Below are 18870 nucleotides of genomic sequence, written 5' to 3' on the forward strand. Positions count from 1 at the left end.
AAAGCGCTTAGCGATATCTTTCATTTGAAGGGGAAAAATAGCTTGATTTATGAGTCGGTGAAACAGCATCAGAACGGCTTCAGACAGCATCAGAACGGGCATGCTTTGGATTTTTGCTTCAAAAAACAAACTCAGAGCGTTGCGCTTAGCTTTCCTTGCTTTGATTATTGTAGTGCAATGTTGCATCTTGCATCCTATCGAATTTTTAAACATTCCCGCCAAAACTGACTTTGCAATTCAAACTTGAAAGAACCGTTAAAATTTAGCATTTTTCATGAATTTCAAATGGAGAATCAAACGTTTCCAGTGACTCGAACCCTAAACCTGCTTATTACCATACCGTCACGCTATCTTCAGATGACCTTCCCCTTTCACCAATTCAAAGCGCTTAGCGATATCTTTCATTTGAAGGGGAAAAATAGCTTGATTTATGAGTCGGTGAAACAGCATCAGAGCGGCTTCAGACAGCATCAGAACGAGCACTCTTGGGATTTTTGCTTCCAAAAACTTACTCAGAGCGTTGCGCTTTGCTTTCCTTGCTTTGATTATTGTAGTGTAATGTTGCATCTTGCATCCTGTCGAATTTTGAAACATTCCCGCCAAAACTGACTTTGCAATTCAAACTTGAAAAACCGTTATAATTTAGCATTTACTCTGAATTTCAAATGGAGAATCAAACGTTTCCAGTGACTCGAACCCTACACCCACTGCTTACTTTACCGTCACGTTGTATTCCAGCCTCCTTCCCCTACCACCCTGCGTTAGGCGTTAGCGCGATACGTCTGCTGGAACCAGTTTAAAAGGGTGTTCATGGGCGGAGGTGCATGTCGCTGGGGACCAAACCCGCCATTTTCCAAGATGGACGCCGCGGTTTTTGGAGAAATCTCAAAATCGCATTCGAAACATTTATTCCTTTCACCTAGGCTACCTTCGTGCCGAATTTTGATTCCCTAGCTCGAACTTGAAAATTCTTGAAAAAAATTTTCTAAGTCCAAAAACATATAGAAAACAGCGATTTTGAGGTTCGGGAGTTTTTTTTCATTATCTACATGCATATACGATTCATTTTAAAAGATAAAAAAAATGAGGTTTCATGATTTTAGGGTGAAGAGTGACCGATTTTTAGCCGTTTTATCTTTGGGGGGTGGTGGGTATCTGGGTGACTTGACACAAGTATTTCCCAGATTGGGTATAATAACGGCAATGGACGTAGGGGTGTCCGAGAAAGAAGTGAGGCTGGGAAAACGTATCACATGTGTCGAAACACGGAATTGGCGCCAAGGGTGAAGAGTGACCGATTTTTAGCCGTTTTATCTTTGGGGGTGGAGGGTATCTGGGTGACTTGACAAAAGTCTTTCCCAGATTGGGTATAATAACGGCAATGGACGTAGGGGTGTCCGAGAAAGAAGTGAGGCTGGGAAAACGTATCACATGTGTCGAAACACGGAATTGGCACCAAGGGTGAAGAGTGACCGATTTTTAGCCGTTTTCTCTTTGGGGGTGGACGGTATCTGGGTGACTTGACACAAGTCTTTCCCAGATTGGGTATAATAACGGCAATGGACGTAGGGGTGTCCGAGAAAGAAATGAGGCTGGGAAAACGTATCACATGTGTCGAAACACAGAATTGGCACCAAGGGTGAAGAGTGACCGATTTTTAGCCCTTTTCTCTTTGGGGGGTTGGAGGTATCTGGGTGACTTGACACAAGTCTTTCCCAGTTTGGGTATAATAACGGCAATGGGCCGCAGAGTAATGGTGCGAATTAAAGAGGAGAGGTGGAAAGCTCCATGGTTTATACATAGCAAATCAATTCTTAGGGATACTTGGGGGAGTAGGTGCCCTGTGAGTAAGTAGCGACCACAGGGCGAAAGAGCAAGTTGGGTCCGCTTGCGAGTCACGGAGAGATGGAGCAACCACCTGCGAGGGCGATGGAACTTGGCTGGAACCACGCTTGCAGTTCGTGATAGATTGCTCTGTCTGGGAAAAGTGAATAATGATTGAGTTTTCCCAGTGTGCTTGCACAAAAGGGCAATACCTGCAGAAGGTACCGCATGTGTATTGAGTCTGGGAGAAGTGTGTGAGAAAGAGGTTTCCCAGGCTGTTACCGTATATCGGTATTTAGACCGTCAAACGTTGAGCTTGCGACTAAAGTCGCATAGAAGCAAAGAGAAATAAGGTTTTCCCAAAGCTTTACTCTTTGACTTTAGACAAGCTTGGAGCTTGCGTGACTTGAGGAGCAGAGGTGGAAAGCTCCATAGTTTATACATAGCAAATCAATTCTTAGGGATACTTGGGGGAGTAGGTGCCCTGTGAGTAAGTGGCGACCACAGGGCGAAAGAGCAAGTTGGGTCCGCTTGCGAGTCACGGAGAGATGGAGCAACCACCTGCGAGGGCGATGGAACTTGGCTGGAACCACGCTTGCAGTTCGTGATAGATTGCTCTGTCTGGGAAAAGCGAATAATGATTGATTTTTCCCAGTGTTCTTGCACAAAAGGGCAATACCAGCAGAAGGAACCGCATGTGCATTGAGTCTGGGAGAAGTGTGTGAGAAAGAGTTTTCCCAGGCTGTTACCGTATATCGGTAGTTAGACCGTCAAACGTAGAGCTTGCGACTAAAGTCGCATAGAAGCAAAGAGAAATAAGGTTTTCCGAAAGCTTTACTCTTTGACTTTAGACAAGCTTGGAGCTTGCGTGAATTGAGGAGTAGAGGTGGAAAGCTCCATAGTTTATACATAGCGATTCAATTCATAGGGATACTTGGGGAGTAGGTGCCCTGTGAGTAGGTGGCGACCACAGGGCGAAAGAGCAAGTTGGGTCAGCTTGCGAGTCACGGAGAGATGGAGCAACCACCTGCGAGGGCGATGGAACTTGGCTGGAACCACGCTTGCAGTTGGTGATAGATTGCTCTGTCTGGGAAAAGTGAATAATGATTGAGTTTTCCCAGTGTGCTTGCACAAATGGGCAATACCTGCAGAAGGAACCGCATGTGTATTGAGTCTGGGAAAAGTGTGTGAGAAAGAGAAGTTTTCCAGGCTGTTACCGTATATCGGTAGTTAGACCGTCAAACGTTGAGCTTGCGACTAAAGTCGCATAGAAGCAAAGAGAAAGCTTTTCCCAAGCTACTACTCTTTGACTTAAGTTGAGCTTGCATCTGTTGCTTAACGTAATGATAGAGGTGCAAGTTTGCATGGTGAAAAAAGAGAAAATCAATTCAGGTTGATATTTGGTGGGAATGGTGGCTCTTGGGCATGCTTAGCATGCTCTTGAGCGATGCCCTGTGTATATGTGGCGAACACAGGGCGATACAGCACCTTGGCACAGGTTGCGAGTCACGATGAGATGGAACTACTACCACCTCCAAGGACGATGGAGCTTGGCTTGAACCACGCTTGCAGTTCGTGATAGATTGCTCTGTCTGGGGAAAGTGAATAATGATTGAGTTTTCCCAGGGTGCTTGCACAAATGGGCAATACCTGCAGAAGGAACCGCATGTGTATTGAGTCTGGGAGAAGTGTGTGAGAAAGAGAAGTTTCCCAGGCTGTTACCGTATATCGGTAGTTAGACCGTCAAACGTTGAGCTTGCGACTAAAGTCGCATAGAAGCAAAGAGAAATAAGGTTTTCCCAAGCTACTACTCTTTGACTTAAGTTGAGCTTGCATCTGTTGCTTAACGTAACGATAGAGGTGCAAGTTTGCATGGTGAAAAAAGAGAAAATCAATTCAGGTTGATATTTGGTGGGAATGGTGGCTCTTGGGCATGTTTAGCATGCTCTTGAGCGATGCCCTGTGTATATGTGGCGAACACAGGGCGATACAGCACCTTGGCACAGGTTGCGAGTCACGATGAGATGGAACTACTACCACCTCCGAGGACGATGGAGCTTGGCTTGAACCACGCTTGCAGTTCGTGATAGATTGCTCTGTCTGGGGAAAGTGAATAATGATTGAGTTTTCCCAGCGTGCTTGCACAAAAGGGCAATACCTGCAGAAGGAACCGCATGTGTATTGAGTCTGGGAGAAGTGTGTGAGAAAGAGAAGTTTCCCATTCTGTTACCGTATATCGGTAGTTAGACCGTCAAACGTTGAGCTTGCGACTAAAGTCGCATAGAAGCAAAGAGAAAGCTTTTCCCAAGCTACTACTCTTTAACTTAAGTTGAGCTTGCATCTGTTGCTTAACGCAACGATAGAGGTGCAAGTTTGCATGGTGAAAAAAGAGAAAATCAATTCATATTGATTTATGGTGGGAATGGTGGCTCTTGTGCTTGCTAAGCATGCTCTTGAGCGATGCCCTGTGCATTACGTGGCGAGCACAGGGCGATACTGCACCTTGGCACAGGTTGCGAGTCACGATGAGATGGGACTACCACCTCCGAGGGCGAAGGAGCTTGGCTTGAACCACGCTTGGAGTTTCAGATAGATCTTTCTGTCTGGGCAAATTTAAGGAGTTGTAAGTTTCCCAGTCTCTTACCGTATATCGGTACATAGACCGTCAACCAATGAGCATAAGACTCTAGTCGCAAAGATAAAGTTTTCCCAAGCTATTACTCTTTGACTTTAGTTGAGCTTGCATCTGTTGCTTAAGGTAACGATAGAGGTGCAAGTTTGCATGGTTAAAAAAGAGTAAATCAATTCATTTTGATATATGGTGGGAATGGTGGCTCTTGGGCTTGCTAAGCATGCTCTTGAGCGATGCCCTGTGCATTACGTGGCGAGCACAGGGCGATACAGCACCTTGGCATAGGTTGCGAGTCACGAGTAGCTGGAACTACCACCTCCAAGGGCGATGGAGCTTGGCTGGATCCACGTTATGAGATGCCGATATATTGCTATCCGTGGGAAAAGTTAAGGAGTAATAAGTTTGCCGATACTCATTGCACACATGAGCAATCAATGGAGAAGTATCCGCATGTGCATTGAATGTGGGAAGAAAAGAGTGTGCAAGAGAGAAGTTTCCCAGTCTCTTACCGTATATCGGCACAAAGACCGTCAACCAATGAGCATAAGACTCTAGTCGCAAAGAGAAAGCTTTTCCCAAGCTACTACTCTTTGACTTTAGTTGAGCTTGCATCTGTTGCTTAACGTAACGATGGAGGTGCAAGTTTGCATAGTTGAAAAAGAGTAAATCAATTCTCGTTGATATTTGGTGGGTATGGTGGCTCTTGGGCGTGCTTAACATGCTCTTGGGCGTGCCCTGTGCATTACGTGGCGAGCACAGGGCTATATAGCAAGCTTGTCCCACTTGCGAGTCACGTTGAGGTGAAGCAACCACCTCCGAGGGCAATCGAGCTTGGCTTGAACCACGCTTTGAAATGCCGATATATTGCTATTTGTGGGAAAAGTTAAGGAGTTGTTTGTTCCCAGTCTCTTACCGTATATCGGTACATAGACCGTCAACCAATGAGCATAAGACTCTAGTCGCAAAGAGAAAGCTTTTCCCAAGCTACTACTCTTTGACTTTAGTTGAGCTTGCATCTGTTGCTTAACGTAACGACGGAGGTGCAAGTTTGCATAGTTCAAAAAGAGTAAATCAATTCATATTTATATATGGTGGGAATGGTGGCTCTTGGGCGTGCTTAACATGCTCTGGAGCGTGCCCTGTGCATTACGTGGCGAGCACAGGGCAATATAGCAAGCTTGTCCCACTTGCGAGTCACGTTGAGGTGAAGCAACCACCTCAGAGGTGCATGGACCTCGGTTCAGGCATCTAGTGTAATTCGAACCCCACTGTTCACCCGCCACGCAAGCAATCGGGGAGGTAGGTATACCAATCGGTATCAATGCCTTCACTGTCGGTCAACCGCCGGTTGCAATTTCGTGGATGGAGTAGGGATCATCCTTTCGGATGAGACCCGAAGCGAACGTTAGCTATGCGTTCAAAGGCAACCCCACTCACGTGGGATGTTGGGGTTCGAATTGTTTTCCGAAAAGCATTGCTGTATTCATAGTTTTCGGAAAATTCACGGCACCCATCTTTGTTTCTGCACCGTGTACGAGTAAGTGACAGAGCCGCGCAAGCGGGAAGGTAGCCTTCCTTGGAAGACTGGTTTAACCTGAACCAAGTTTGTTGCTACTAACTTGTCAGCCCTCGTACACGGTGGTTCGCCTCCGACACGTGACGTAGCCGTTTGTGCTCTTCCGAACGCATGTAGGTTGAGCATCAGACACCTTGAATTGACTTACCCACCCTAGTGGGGAAGCTTAGCTTACTTCGGGAACTCATGCTCATCCGAACGACTGTAGGTTGAAGCCTGCACCGAGGTTAAGCATAGCATGTCAAATTAAGGTGCCTCTCAAGCGGATAACTTGCCTACCTCTGTTCTTCCGAACGTCTTTAGGCTGAGCACTCTGAGGGAAAGCAAGGTAAAACGTCAACCGTCGGAAGCCGAGCGAGTTAAGAGAACCGGTCCTGCGGGAGCACTTGCCCACCTCGGGAACTCCGGCTCATCCGAACGAATGTAGGATGAAGCCTGCACCGAGTTAAAGCAATTCATTTTGTCAGCCCTCGCTGCCGAGAAGTGACGAGACGTCAATCGCCGGCGACTGCCTACCTCGGGAACTCCGGCTCATCCGAACGAATGTAGGTTGAAGCCTGCACCGTGGGAAAGCAAGGAACGCCGACGTTTTGACGGTAACTCGCCCACCTCCTCTCTTCCGAACGACTCTAGGTAGAGGGGTGTGGGATAGTGAGCTACTTTTTCACATTTCGGTTAGCGGGAAGTGACACAAGGTACCCGACCGGTGTTCGCTTGCCTACCTTGGGAACTCCGGTTCATCCGAACGACTCTAGGATGAAACCTGCACCAAGGGAAAGCAGCGGATGTGCCAGCCTCCGTGGCGAGACAACCTAAACCCGAAGGTTCCTGAGAACTTTGTACGGGTTGCCGTCGAAGCGTGCGTTCTCCGGAGCGCCGTCTTGAGTGGCTGCCTGTTGCCGTACAGGCACGGCTGTTCGCTGGGAGCTCCCAGCCTCCCAGGCCAGGAACAGAACCAAGACGCGGGCACGGTGCCAATCGAAGAAGTCGGTTCGCCGTTTCCGCGCGCAAACGATCGTCTCGAAGTTTCCAGCTTTAATAGCGGAACTACGTAGGCCTCTAACCAAAGTAGTGGGAGTAGTAGTATGTTTTCGGGAAAGCGGTGTAACCTGTTGTTCACGCAGCAGTGTTGCGTTGCCTAAGTTAGTGGCGAGCCTCTTTCCTTGCTTAAAACATGGCACTCTGCCTCGCGCGAGTGCTGCATACGCACCGTATGCACCGTACCCTGGTTGATCCTGCCAGTAGTCATATGCTCGTCTCACAGCCTAAGCCATGCATGTCTCAGTACAGACTTGACCAAAGTGAAACCGCGAATGGCTCATTACATCAGATATGGTTCCTTAGATCGTACGCATCCTACTTGGATACCTGTGGCAATTCCAGAGCTAATACATGCTCACGGTGTCTCCGGCCGGGCAACCGGACGGAGTGCCGTTACCTTTAAAAGACCAAACGGTCCGCTTCTGCGGGCCGACTCATTTGGTGACTCTAAGTAACCTCTAGGCAGATCGCACGGTCAAGCACCGGCGACGCATCTATCAAATGTCTGCCTCATCACACTGGATGGTGGGTTATTGGCCCACCATGATGATTACGGGTAACGGGGAATCAGGGTTCGATTCCGGAGAGGGAGCCTGAGAAACGGCTACCACATCTATGGAAGGCAGCAGGCACGCAAATTACACACTCCCGGCACGGGGAGGTAGTGACGAAAAATATCGAAGCGGGACTCATCCGAGGCCCCGTAATCGGAATGTATCCACCCTAAACATTTGGGTGAACCTATCGGAGTGCAAGTCTGGTGCCAGCAGACGCGGTAAGTCCAGCTCCGATAGCGTATACTGAAGTTGCTGCGGTTAAAAAGCTCGTAGTTGGATCTGGGTCTCGGGCGGTCGGTTCGCCGTCAGGCGTTGAATTGGCCGTACCGGACATCTTCTCGGTTTCCTCGGTCTGCTCTTCACCGAGTGGACCGTGGCATTCCGGGACGTTTACTTTGAACAAATTAAAGTGCTCAAAGCAGGCTATTTGCCTCGATTCTCCTTGCATGGAATAATGGAACAGGACCTCGGTTCTCTCTGTTGGTTTTCGAACCAGAGGTAATGATTGACGGGGGCATTAGTATTGCGAGGGGAGAGGTGAAATTCTTGGATCCTCGCAAGACTACCTACAGCGAAAGCATTTGCCAAGAATGTCTTCATTAATCAAGAACGAAAGTTAGAGGTTCGAAGGCGATTAGATACCGCCCTAGTTCTAACCATAAACGATGCCATCCAGCGATGCGCAAGGTTCAAGATGACCTTGCGCGAAGCCCACGGGAAACCTGAGGTTTCGGGTTCCGGGGGGAGTATGGTTGCAAAGCTGAAACTTAAAGGAATTGACGGAAGGGCACCACAAGGCGTGGGACGTGCGGCTCAACTTGACTCAACACGGCAAAACTTACCAGGCCCGGACACCGTAAGGATTGACAGATTGAGAGCTCTCTCTTGATTCGGTGGATGGTGGTGCATGGCCGATTTTAGTTGGTGGAGCGATTTGTCTGCTTGATTGCGATAACGAGCGAGACTCCTGCCTATTAACTAGGCGTCGGGGTACGTGTACCCCCGGCGCATCAAACCTCTTCTTAGAGGGACCGGTTGTCGCAAGCAGCAAGAGTGGGAGCTATATCAGGTCAGTGATGCCCTTAGATGCTCTGGGCCGCACGCGCGTCACACTGAAGGAGACAACGCGTCTTCCCCTGCCGAGAGGTACGGGTAACCGCTGAACCTCCTTCGTGATAGGGACCGGGGATTGAAATTGTTCCCCGCTAACGAGGAATGCCCAGTAAGCGCGAGTCATCAGCTCGCGTTGATCGAGTCCCTGCCCTTTGTGCACACCGCCCGTCGATGCATCCGATCGAGTGATACGGTGAGGCCTTTGGACCGGCGCCCTGCCACCTTAAGAAGGAACCGTCGGGAAGACGGCCGAACCTGGTCACTTAGAGGAAGCAAAAGTCGTAACAAGGTTTGGGTAGGAGAACCTGCCCAAGGATCATTACCGTACGGTATATCCGCTTCTTCCTCCAAAACTTATGGTAGTACGCAGATCCGCACGAGCGTGGAAGGGACCCAAGGGGGCCCTGGAGCCTGCGGATATGTATATATCGAGTCCAGATCACTGTGTCTTGTGCAGCTTGGCCGACTACGGTGAGCCTTGCTGTAGAGCACGAAGCACGTTAATAGGGGTAGGTGAGTCTCGACCTTTAAAGGTATCGCCCCGCTAAAACATGCACCCGAACCCCGCCTCGAGGCCTTGGAGACGGGGGGGTAGGTATCATTCGGGGAGGCTCGCGAGGGCGCTTCCCGATGAACAGACACATTATTCCGCCGGAGTGCGACCTGTCGCACTCCAGCAAACCTAAACAACCCCAGGCGGGGGATCACTTGGCTCGTGGGTCGATGAAGAACGCAGCTAGCTGCGAGTCAATTTGCGATCTGCAAAACAGAGAGCATCGACGGTTTCGAATGCACATTGCGGCCCGGGTCTTTACCTGGGTCGGTCCTGGTTGAGTGTCGGAAGTTTCAAAATGACGTGCTCTGGCGAGCACAGCGCGTGTGACAGCACGCCACGAGAGTCTCGCGGCAGCCTCTCTCAAGGAGGTAAGAGCGGTCGCGAGGTCGAATCCGAAATAGGATCTTTAGGAGTCGGCCGCGAGGTCGTCTTCTCGGAGGACTCCATTCTAGTACAAGAAGTGGAAAGACCGGTCTACGGATCATCCCGGAGCAGTCCGGATCCGTATCCCGGAAGCAGCTTTCCGAGCATTCAGGGGCGAGCAACTTGCCGAGATGGTTGTCTTTTGCAGTTAGGTTGAACCTAGCTGTAGAGCAGCTTAAAGAAAGCACGTGGAGAATGAAAAAGTTGCCGGCAGACATGCTATGCATGTCCGGCCAGACTATAATTGACCGGCACTTGCAAAAGTGCAAGCAGAGATGGTTGTCTTTTGCAGTTAGGTTGAACCTAGCTGTAGAGCACCGTAAAGAAAGCACGTGGAGAATGAAAAAGTTATGTCCGGCCGGCACATTTGCCGGCCCGACTATAGTTGCTCGCCGGTGATCGGGATGTAGGCTTCTTCGGACATTGTGGCTGGACCACTCGGATGCTCGGAAGGTTAAATTTCCAAAGTTTGGAATTACGTGGAGTGGGAGAGCCGGCCGGACGACTCAGTTTCGTCCGAGCGGGTGCCTCGCGTTGAACGCAGGGTAAGTTTCCAACAGTCGTCTACGGACGCGTGGAAGAGCCTGTCTCTTCGGTTCGCGCGGAAGGAGAGCTCGGTCAAGGTTAGAGGTTTCCGCCGAAGCTCGATCCGCTGGGACGATCGAGGTGACCCGGAGTCGCTCAACGAAGGGCCCTCGCGCAGTCCCGGGGCGATCCCCCACCTCCGGGTGCGGGGATCGTACCTAAGAGCCCACTCGCTGGGACCCGAAAGATGGTGAACTATGCTCGGCCAGGACGAATCCAGGGGAAACCCTGGTGGAAGTCCGAACCGCCTCTGACGTGCAAATCGACCGTCTGAGCTAAGCATAGTGGCGAAAGGCCAATCGAACCGTCTAGTAGCTGGTTCCCTCCGAAGTGTCCCTCAGGACAGCTGGCGCTCGCAAGGGGGGTCCATCCCGGTAAAGCGAATGACCGGGGGCCTCGGGGGCCGAAACGGCCTCGACCCACTCTCAAACTCTGAACGGGATGGAGGTCCCGCTTGCCCCTAGGGCGAAGCGGGGCCTTCTTTTCAGGACCCGAGTGCTCAGTGGGCCGCTCCTGGTAAGCAGGACTGGCGCTGTGGGATGAACCAAACGTCGGGTTAAGGCGCCTGAATCGACGCTGTTCAAACCACGAAAGGCGTCGGTTGCTCAAGACAGCAGGGCGGTGGCCATGGAAGTCGGCATCCGCTAAGGAGTGTGTAACGACTCACCTGCCGAAGCAACCGGCCCTGAAAATGGATGGCAATCGAGCGTCGTGCCTATACCCGGCCGCCGCCGCAATGCTAATGCATTGGCATCAATGCAAGAATGATGCGGCGGTGAGTAGGAGGGCGCGGCGGTGAGCGTGGAAGGGTCTGGGCGCGAGCCTGCCTGGAGCCGCCGTCGTTGCAGATCTTGGTGGTAGTAGCAAATAATCTGATGAGACCTCGCTGAGGTCAGACGTGGAGAAGGGTTCCGCCTCAACAGCAGTTGCAGGCGGGTGAGCCGGTCCTTAGACCGCGGAGAACTCCCACCGATGCGTCGGGTCAGTTTCGTGCCTGCCATTACCTCCTATACCTCCGGGTGTAGTGTAGTGGTTAGCGCGACGCGCCGGCGTCTCGGCCGCGGTCGAAAGGGAAGTGGGGTATCCAGCCCTCCGCCGCGTCTCGGGACCGGGAGTGCGTCGCGGGTTCCCTCGAAGTCCGTAAGTCCAGGTAACTGGTGGCACCAGGAGAATCCGTCGGGTCCCGGGGGCAGAGTTGTCTGTTCTGTCAGAGCGATCCCCTACGCTCCCCGGAATCTTCCCAGAAGGAGAAGGGGACACTGGGGAAAGCTAAGAGAACCGTAGTTGGGTGCGGTTTCCCCGGGTGCCCGTCGGACCTTGAAAATCTTGGTGGGAACAGCGCAGCAGAGTCCCGAGGCCTGGCCGTACCCGAATCCGCATCTGGCCTCCGAGGTAAAGAGCCTCTTGACGATAGACTAATGTGGGTAAGGGAAGTCGGCAATTTGGATCCGTAACTACGGAACAAGGATTGGCTCTGGGGACCGGGGCCGGTCGGGGCCCGGGGGGTCACCGCGGGTTCGGTCCGGCGTGGGTCTTTAGCGAGGGGCTGGCTCCCGAGCGTGGACCGCGCGTCGGACTTCCGCGAGCGTCCCTGGGCTCTCTGAGGGGAACGCACCGAACCCCTTGCCCCCCTCGGGGGTGCTCGGGGGAAGGTGCCTCCCCTCGAGTCGGCCGCCGACGAACGGTCGACTCAGAACCGGCACGGACCAGGGGAATCCGACTGTTTAATTAAAACATAGCATCCCGACAGCCTGGAAGGGTGTTGACGGGATGTGATTTCTGCCCAGTGCTCTGAATGTCGCGCTGAAGAAATTCAGGGAAGCGCGAGTAAACGGCGGGAGTAACTATGACTCTCTTAAGGTAGCCAAATGCCTCGTCATCTGATTAGTGACGCGCATGAATGGATTAACGAGATTCCCTCTGTCCCTACCTGGTCCACGACGAATGTGTCAAAAGTGTATCATACGTAAACAAATCATGATTGATTGAAGTGAAACGACCCGACCCCCGCGACCGGCCCCCTTCAACTGCTGAAATCCAATAATTAACAAGAAAATAGCATCCTCATCAGCAGTTGAGGGATCCACCACGCTTTGGAAGGCCTTGGTGAGCAGAAGAGGCCGGGCGGAACCAGACTGGCGCCCTGGTGGGGGGGGAGCCGCTCCTCGGGCTTTTTAAAGTGTAGTTTGTGAATGTTATGTATGATAGCCCGAGGTAGTTTTAATATGTTGTTGCCAAGAGGCACACTAAGACGTATAACGTGATCTTAATGTTGTGTAATGATGTGTAATGGTTGATAGAGGACAGGGTGAGTCGATAAGGATGGACTCGGGAAAGAAAAAACGGGGAGCTTCCAGCTTGGAAAATTCTTCACCTAAAAGAACTAGAGAAGACAGGTTGAATATTACAAATGAAGTAAATGATGAAAACCTTCGGCTAACTTTGGAACAAACTCCTCTCAACCCCTTTAGGTTTCTAATTAATGAACTTCAAATGGGAGTTGCTAGGGAAAAGCTGACCGTTCCCACTAAAACTCTATTCACGGAACTTATAACAAGAATTGCAGCAGACTACGAGGACCTAGCGTGTGAAAACGAGGTTCTAAAAACTTTAAATGAAGAACTCAAAAATGATAAAATTTTCCTACAAAATGAATTAACACAAAGAGGAGCAGAAGAGGTACAGGGTAAAGGATATGATGACTACAGTACGTATGCAGGAAGAGTTAAAAGAGTAATAAATATTAAAGATCCCCCAAGACCTAGTAGAATCTCCAAACCAACTTTGTTCATCAAGGCAAACAGTAAATCTCCAAGGGAAATTCAACAAATTATTACATCCAATATTAAACCTAGCAGAGATAAGATAAGGGTGACAGACATAAGAGCCACAGCAGAAACCCTAATAGTAGAACTTGCGACAGAACAGGAACTGCACAAACTCGCCACAAATGAAAGTCTGATTAACAAAGGCTTAAGAATGGAAACTATTAAAAAGAAGAACCCTAAAATCATTTTATATGATGTTCCGAATTACTACCAAGAAGAAGATCTAATGGATGAGTTGTATGAACTAAACTTTGAGGATTCTATGACAAAAGAAGAAATGAAAGCTCGCCTGAAAATAGGTTTTAAAACAGGGAAAAGAAACGATAAATCCTCCCACGTTGTATTTGAAGTCTCACCTGCCATGAGAAACATCATAATCAGCAGAGAGAAACTGTACTTAAATTATATGACAGTAAATGTTAAGGACTTTATTTCTCTACCAAGATGCTATAACTGCCATGACTTGGGTCATGTAAATAAACATTGCAAAAGAGCGAAGAGATGCAAGAAATGTGCAGAAGAACATGAAGAACAACAGTGTCAATCAACTATATCCATATGTGTTCCATGTAAAATCAGGAAAAGAGACTGCAACCGTGAACAATGTCCAACTTATAGGGAACTATACGACAGATTGTTATCCAGAATCAATTATGAATAATCTAAATACAAATGTTTACAAGCAAAAGACTGATAAATTAAGAATCGTGCAGTTGAACACACAAGGAGCTAAACTAGTCACAGAAGAGGCTATCAAATATATCGAAAACAACAACATCGATATAGCTCTGATTCAGGAGCCATATTGTCACAAGGGCAGACTTATAGGTTTGCCAAAAAAGATGAGATGTTTTACCACCTCGGAGAAACCGAAGGTGGCAACAATAGTTAACAATACAGAAATAGAAACATTGTGGCACCAGAATCTGTCAACAGTACATTGTGCTGTTTTGGAAATTGGTATTGGAGGTGATTTATGGACGTTGATAAACTGTTATTGTCAATTTAAGGATCCAATTGATCCATACATCGATATTATGGACAGAGCTCTCACAAGTGTATCCAATAGTAAAATACTAATTGCGATGGACTCCAATGCAAATTCAGAATTGTGGTTCAGCAATAAAACGGATGATAGGGGACTAGCAATGGAGGAGTTCATTGCGTCAAGAAACCTGTTTGTTGTAAATTCTCAAACAAGAACCCCAACTTACTGCAATAAATATGGTTGCTCATCTAATATAGACGTGACACTTATAAATCAAAAAGGGCGGAAGTATATAGATAACTGGTGGGTGAAAAACCTAACAGAGAGTGACCATAATACTATTGGATTTAATGTTACAATATCCAACTACAGTAGTAATGGCAGGAACACCAGTACTCGGAGTTTGAGGAAAATTAACAAGAGGAATTGGAGTATCAGTGAGCAAAACTTGATGAGGAAACATTTTGAAAATAAGCTCTTCTATAGTCAGATTGGCACTGAAAAGAGTCTGGAGACGAATCTTCAAAGTGTTATATCTGCATTGAAATACGCAATAGAAATGACAACAGGAAACCCACATATTATTAAGCCTAAGCAATGGCCCGTATACATACTAAGGCGAAGAACGATCACGCGAAAATTGAGGAAGCTATACCAGAAATCAAGAAATGAACGAGAACGTTTGTATCATCTTGAAAAATACAGAAAATCCAAATGGATGTATTCCAGTCTTATCAAACAGTTTCGTATTAGCTCATGGGCGAGATTCCTTGAGAAGGAGCTGGCCGGGAATCCTTGGGGAATTCCCTACAAGATCATTACAAATAAACTAAGAACTAAAACGACTCTTACAACGTTAAGAATGAGAGATAATACGTACACTGAATCTTGGGGGGATACAGTAGAATACCTCATGGAAATGTTACTCCCGGTGGACAAGATAGAAGAGGATTCTCCAATCCAGACTGAAATCAGGGAATGGGTGGAGATTGGATACGAGAACAATACCCTAGTAATTCCTTTTGCACTTGAAGAAATAGCTAATATCATAGATTCCCTAAGGTGTGGAAAGGCCCCTGGGCCGGACAGAATAACCAATGAGGTTCTTAAAATACTTAAAAATGAACTACTTCAGGTTCTCCAAATCATATACAATCAATGTCTGGCAGGAGGCCGGTTCCCCGAACAATGGAAAATAGGTAAGCTGATAGTTATACCTAAAGATGTTCGAAGAGACCCGACTGAAGTAAAAACATACCGGCCCATTTGCTTATTGGACAATATAAGCAAGGTACTAGAGAGATTGATAGCTAAAAGACTAGATGAGAGGCTATCATTAATGGAAAATTCTGGTAGGCAGTTTGGGTTCAAACGTGGACTGTCGACAGAGGATGCTATAAACAATGTAATTGAAACAGTCCATTCGAATCAAATGAAATACGTCCTGGGAATCACGCTGGATATTGGTGGAGCATTTGATAATCTCTGGTGGCCCTATGTCTTAAAAGTACTTAGGGACTTGCAAATACCGGGACCTCTATACAACATCATTAAGGATTATCTCAATAACAGAAGTGCTTACTATGAACATGGTGAAGAGCGAATCCTTAAAAACTTAAATAAAGGATGTCCTCAGGGCTCTGTCCTGGGACCATTGTTATGGAACATAGCAATTGAGCCACTCCTTGCAAATCTACAAAGGGAGGAATCAGTCCTTCAAGTTACGGCGTATGCGGATGACATTCTAATCCTGGTAGATGCATCAAATAGATTAGAATTGGAGAGAAAAGCCTTACAGACATTGGGAATAGTGAGACACTGGGCACAAGAATCTAAAATGGAGATAGCTAGAAATAAAAGCTATCACATATTGCTAAAGGGCAAGTTACAAAGAAATCCCACGGTAAAATACAACAACTCGAATATTGGTAGCTCCAACATAATAAAATACCTGGGTGTTACAATAGATGTAGGGTTAAACTTCAGATCGCATATCACTGAAGTGATAGCCAAAGCTAAAACTGCCCTGCATAATGTGCTCAGTATGGGGAATGAGGCCAAGAAGATAGGATTCAAACTCTCCATCTTGTACTATAGGGCGATATTTATTTCGAGAATTTGTTATGCCGCATCGGTATGGACTCGGCTGGTTGGGCAGGTCGGCATTAAGAATCAACTAAAAACTGCACAGAGAAATGTGCTGTTGCGTATCTTGGGTGCCTATAAAACAACATCAACCAATGCCTTAATAGTGCTTGCAGGAGTGCTTCCTCTAGATCTGGAAGTCATTCGGTCATCGGCAAGATATTGGCTTAAGAAAAGAAAACTTGACAAGGTGCAGGAATTATTGGGACGAATGGTAAATACAAACAAAGAAATTGAAGATCACGTCTGGATGCTTTGGCAAAAAGAGTGGATAGAATCATCAACTGCAGCTCGAGTCAAGGAATACCTGCCCAAGGTGGATTGGAAACACCGACGGGGGAATTTATATCCAACAAGTGGTTTGGTTCACTACATTACTGGACATGGGCCATACGGAGTGTACCTTAAGCGATTTAATCTTCGTTCAGATGACTTATGTGAGGTGTGCAGCGTGAAAGATACTCCCGAACATACAGTTATGGATTGCAAGCAGCATGCATGCAATATTATTACCAAGTATCGGAAAATAGTGCGAGGAGTGGAATGGAGTGAAGGGTTTAAGGATATGGGAGCCTTCCAAGTTCTGAATAAACTCGCGGATCTCATCTCAAAAAATGAAGGACAACTTTACAGCCAAAATCCAAGGTCAAGTGCTACTATAGAAATTCAATCACCAATACGAAGAGACATAAGCATCAGACGCAGCTCGAGACAAACAACATCTAGACGAAGAGGAGTGGATAGTGTAGTGGATGAGGAAGCAGAAAAGGAGCTAAAGTTTTATGAGAAAGGACCAACGTCCATCAACAGAAGACACTTCTATATCAAATCGCTAAGGGGAAGTGGTTTACTCAAATAAACATTCAATAAACCATCAGCAGAAGTGAGTATGTTGCAGATTAAGTTCTGCAAGAAGAACATAAGAAGAAGAAGATGTCATGTCCTTTAGCTTATCACACAGCTTTAAACCTCTTGAAGAAAGGAAAGAAGTCCAGGAACATCTATCACATGAACCAGCAGTAGATGTGAGTGTGCTGCAGATTAAGTTCTGCAAGATGATAAGTAAAAATGTTATGTCCTTCTAGTTCATCTCTCAGTTTTAAATTAATTGAACATCCATCATATGATGTAGCAGTAGATATGAGTGTTTCGCAGATTAAGTTCTGCAAGAAGAAGATAAGAAGAAGAAGAAGAAGAAGAAGAGAAGCAGAGAAGATAAGAAGAAGATGCTATGTCTTCTCAGACTTGAACCTGCTGAAGAAAGAAGAAGAAGCCCAGAAATACCTATCATATGATCTAGCAGTAGATCCGAGTGTGCAGCGGACTAAGCTCTGCAAGAAGATAAGATGAAGATGTCACGTCCTACCAGTTCATCAATTAGTTTTAAGCTAGTCTGAACATCCATCATATGAACTAACAGCAGATGCTAGTGTGCTGCGGATTAAGTTCTGCAAGAAGAAGATAAGAAGAAGATGCCATGACCTTCTAGTTCATCACCCAAGTTTTGAACCTGTCTGAAGAAAGAAGAAGATGTCCAGGAACACAGTTTACTGGTGTTCCTTAATTTTAAAGATTCCTTACCACTTTTAAGGAACAACTTGTCTAAGGACTTGAACAAGAATGGGCCTCTTCTAATGGCAATCTCAACAAATCTCGTTTCATTACAATTGGCCGTACTTGGCCATGGTCTAAGGACCTGAATTAAATTCCTTTTCTTTCTTATCATAATATCAATTTCACTCTTTTAATTGTTTTATTATATTTATCTTATTTATCTTATTTATCTTATCTTTATTATTACATTTTCTTATTATTTCTATTATTGTATTTTATTATCATATTTTATTATTATTATTCATATCCATATTATTCAATTCTTCAATAAGGATATACACCTTGGGTTAATTCTAGGTACCAAGGTTCTTATGACCTCTCCTTCCCAAACATATCCCAATCCTTAGAGGGGCACAACCGCTCCCAGCCAAACTTGCAAGCAAGAAATGCAATCAACGGAAACTACGCTGGGAGAGAGGGTATGTTTGTGTGCGAGGTGAGAGGTGGCTGGAGGACCTCGTCCCCTGTGCCCCCCTAAACCTGTCCCTACCTGCTACCCCATCTCCCACTATTGAAGTCTACTCACCCCCTTTGACTCCTCTTGCATCCCCCAGTGTACTCCAGTTGACTGACTCCCCGATCACGTTAACTCCGCCACCTTTAGAACATTTTCAACTACCAATCTCCCCTCCCCCCACTCACCCCGTCTCTGACGGCAACTACCCTGCGGGACAGTTCCTCCGCCAGATCCAAATTACCGATGCCTCTCCTCCGGAGAGCTCTGACACCCAGAAAGACAAGGAAACCACAATAAAACTAAACCCTAATGCCACACCTTTCATACAAAATGCAAACAAATATCCCAACTTCACGAGTCCCATAGTTGAGACTCCACCCAGACCAGACACCCCGGACCCACCAAAAGCCAAAATTAAAAGAGAGGACATATATCCTACCTTTGAACTTAATCTCAGGTTAAGCAGGCTAGAAGAAAAGGAAAATTTAGTAACAGCGCTACGCCTCTTAGTAAGGACCAAACACCCAAAAG

The 18870-nt window shown here is 47.2% G+C and overlaps 2 non-coding genes and 1 pseudogene across 2 annotated transcripts; all 3 read left to right on the plus strand.

Annotated features, from left to right (window-relative positions):
* Window positions 1-7254: 7254 nt before the first annotated feature.
* Window positions 7255-9065, plus strand: LOC145978473 (small subunit ribosomal RNA). Its single transcript, XR_014440707.1, has one exon. It is a non-coding gene; the product is annotated as a small subunit ribosomal RNA (ribosomal RNA).
* Window positions 9066-9431: 366 nt separating this feature from the next.
* LOC145978463 (5.8S ribosomal RNA) lies at window positions 9432-9583 on the plus strand. The gene has a single exon (XR_014440697.1). It is a non-coding gene; the product is annotated as a 5.8S ribosomal RNA (ribosomal RNA).
* Window positions 9584-10463: 880 nt separating this feature from the next.
* Window positions 10464-11716, plus strand: LOC145978482 (large subunit ribosomal RNA; annotated as a pseudogene).
* Window positions 11717-18870: the final 7154 nt, after the last annotated feature.

This window comes from Lepisma saccharinum, chromosome 24 (assembly GCF_977018435.1).
Source record: "Lepisma saccharinum chromosome 24, izLepSacc3.1, whole genome shotgun sequence".
Classification (NCBI taxonomy): Eukaryota; Metazoa; Arthropoda; class Insecta; order Zygentoma; family Lepismatidae; genus Lepisma; species Lepisma saccharinum.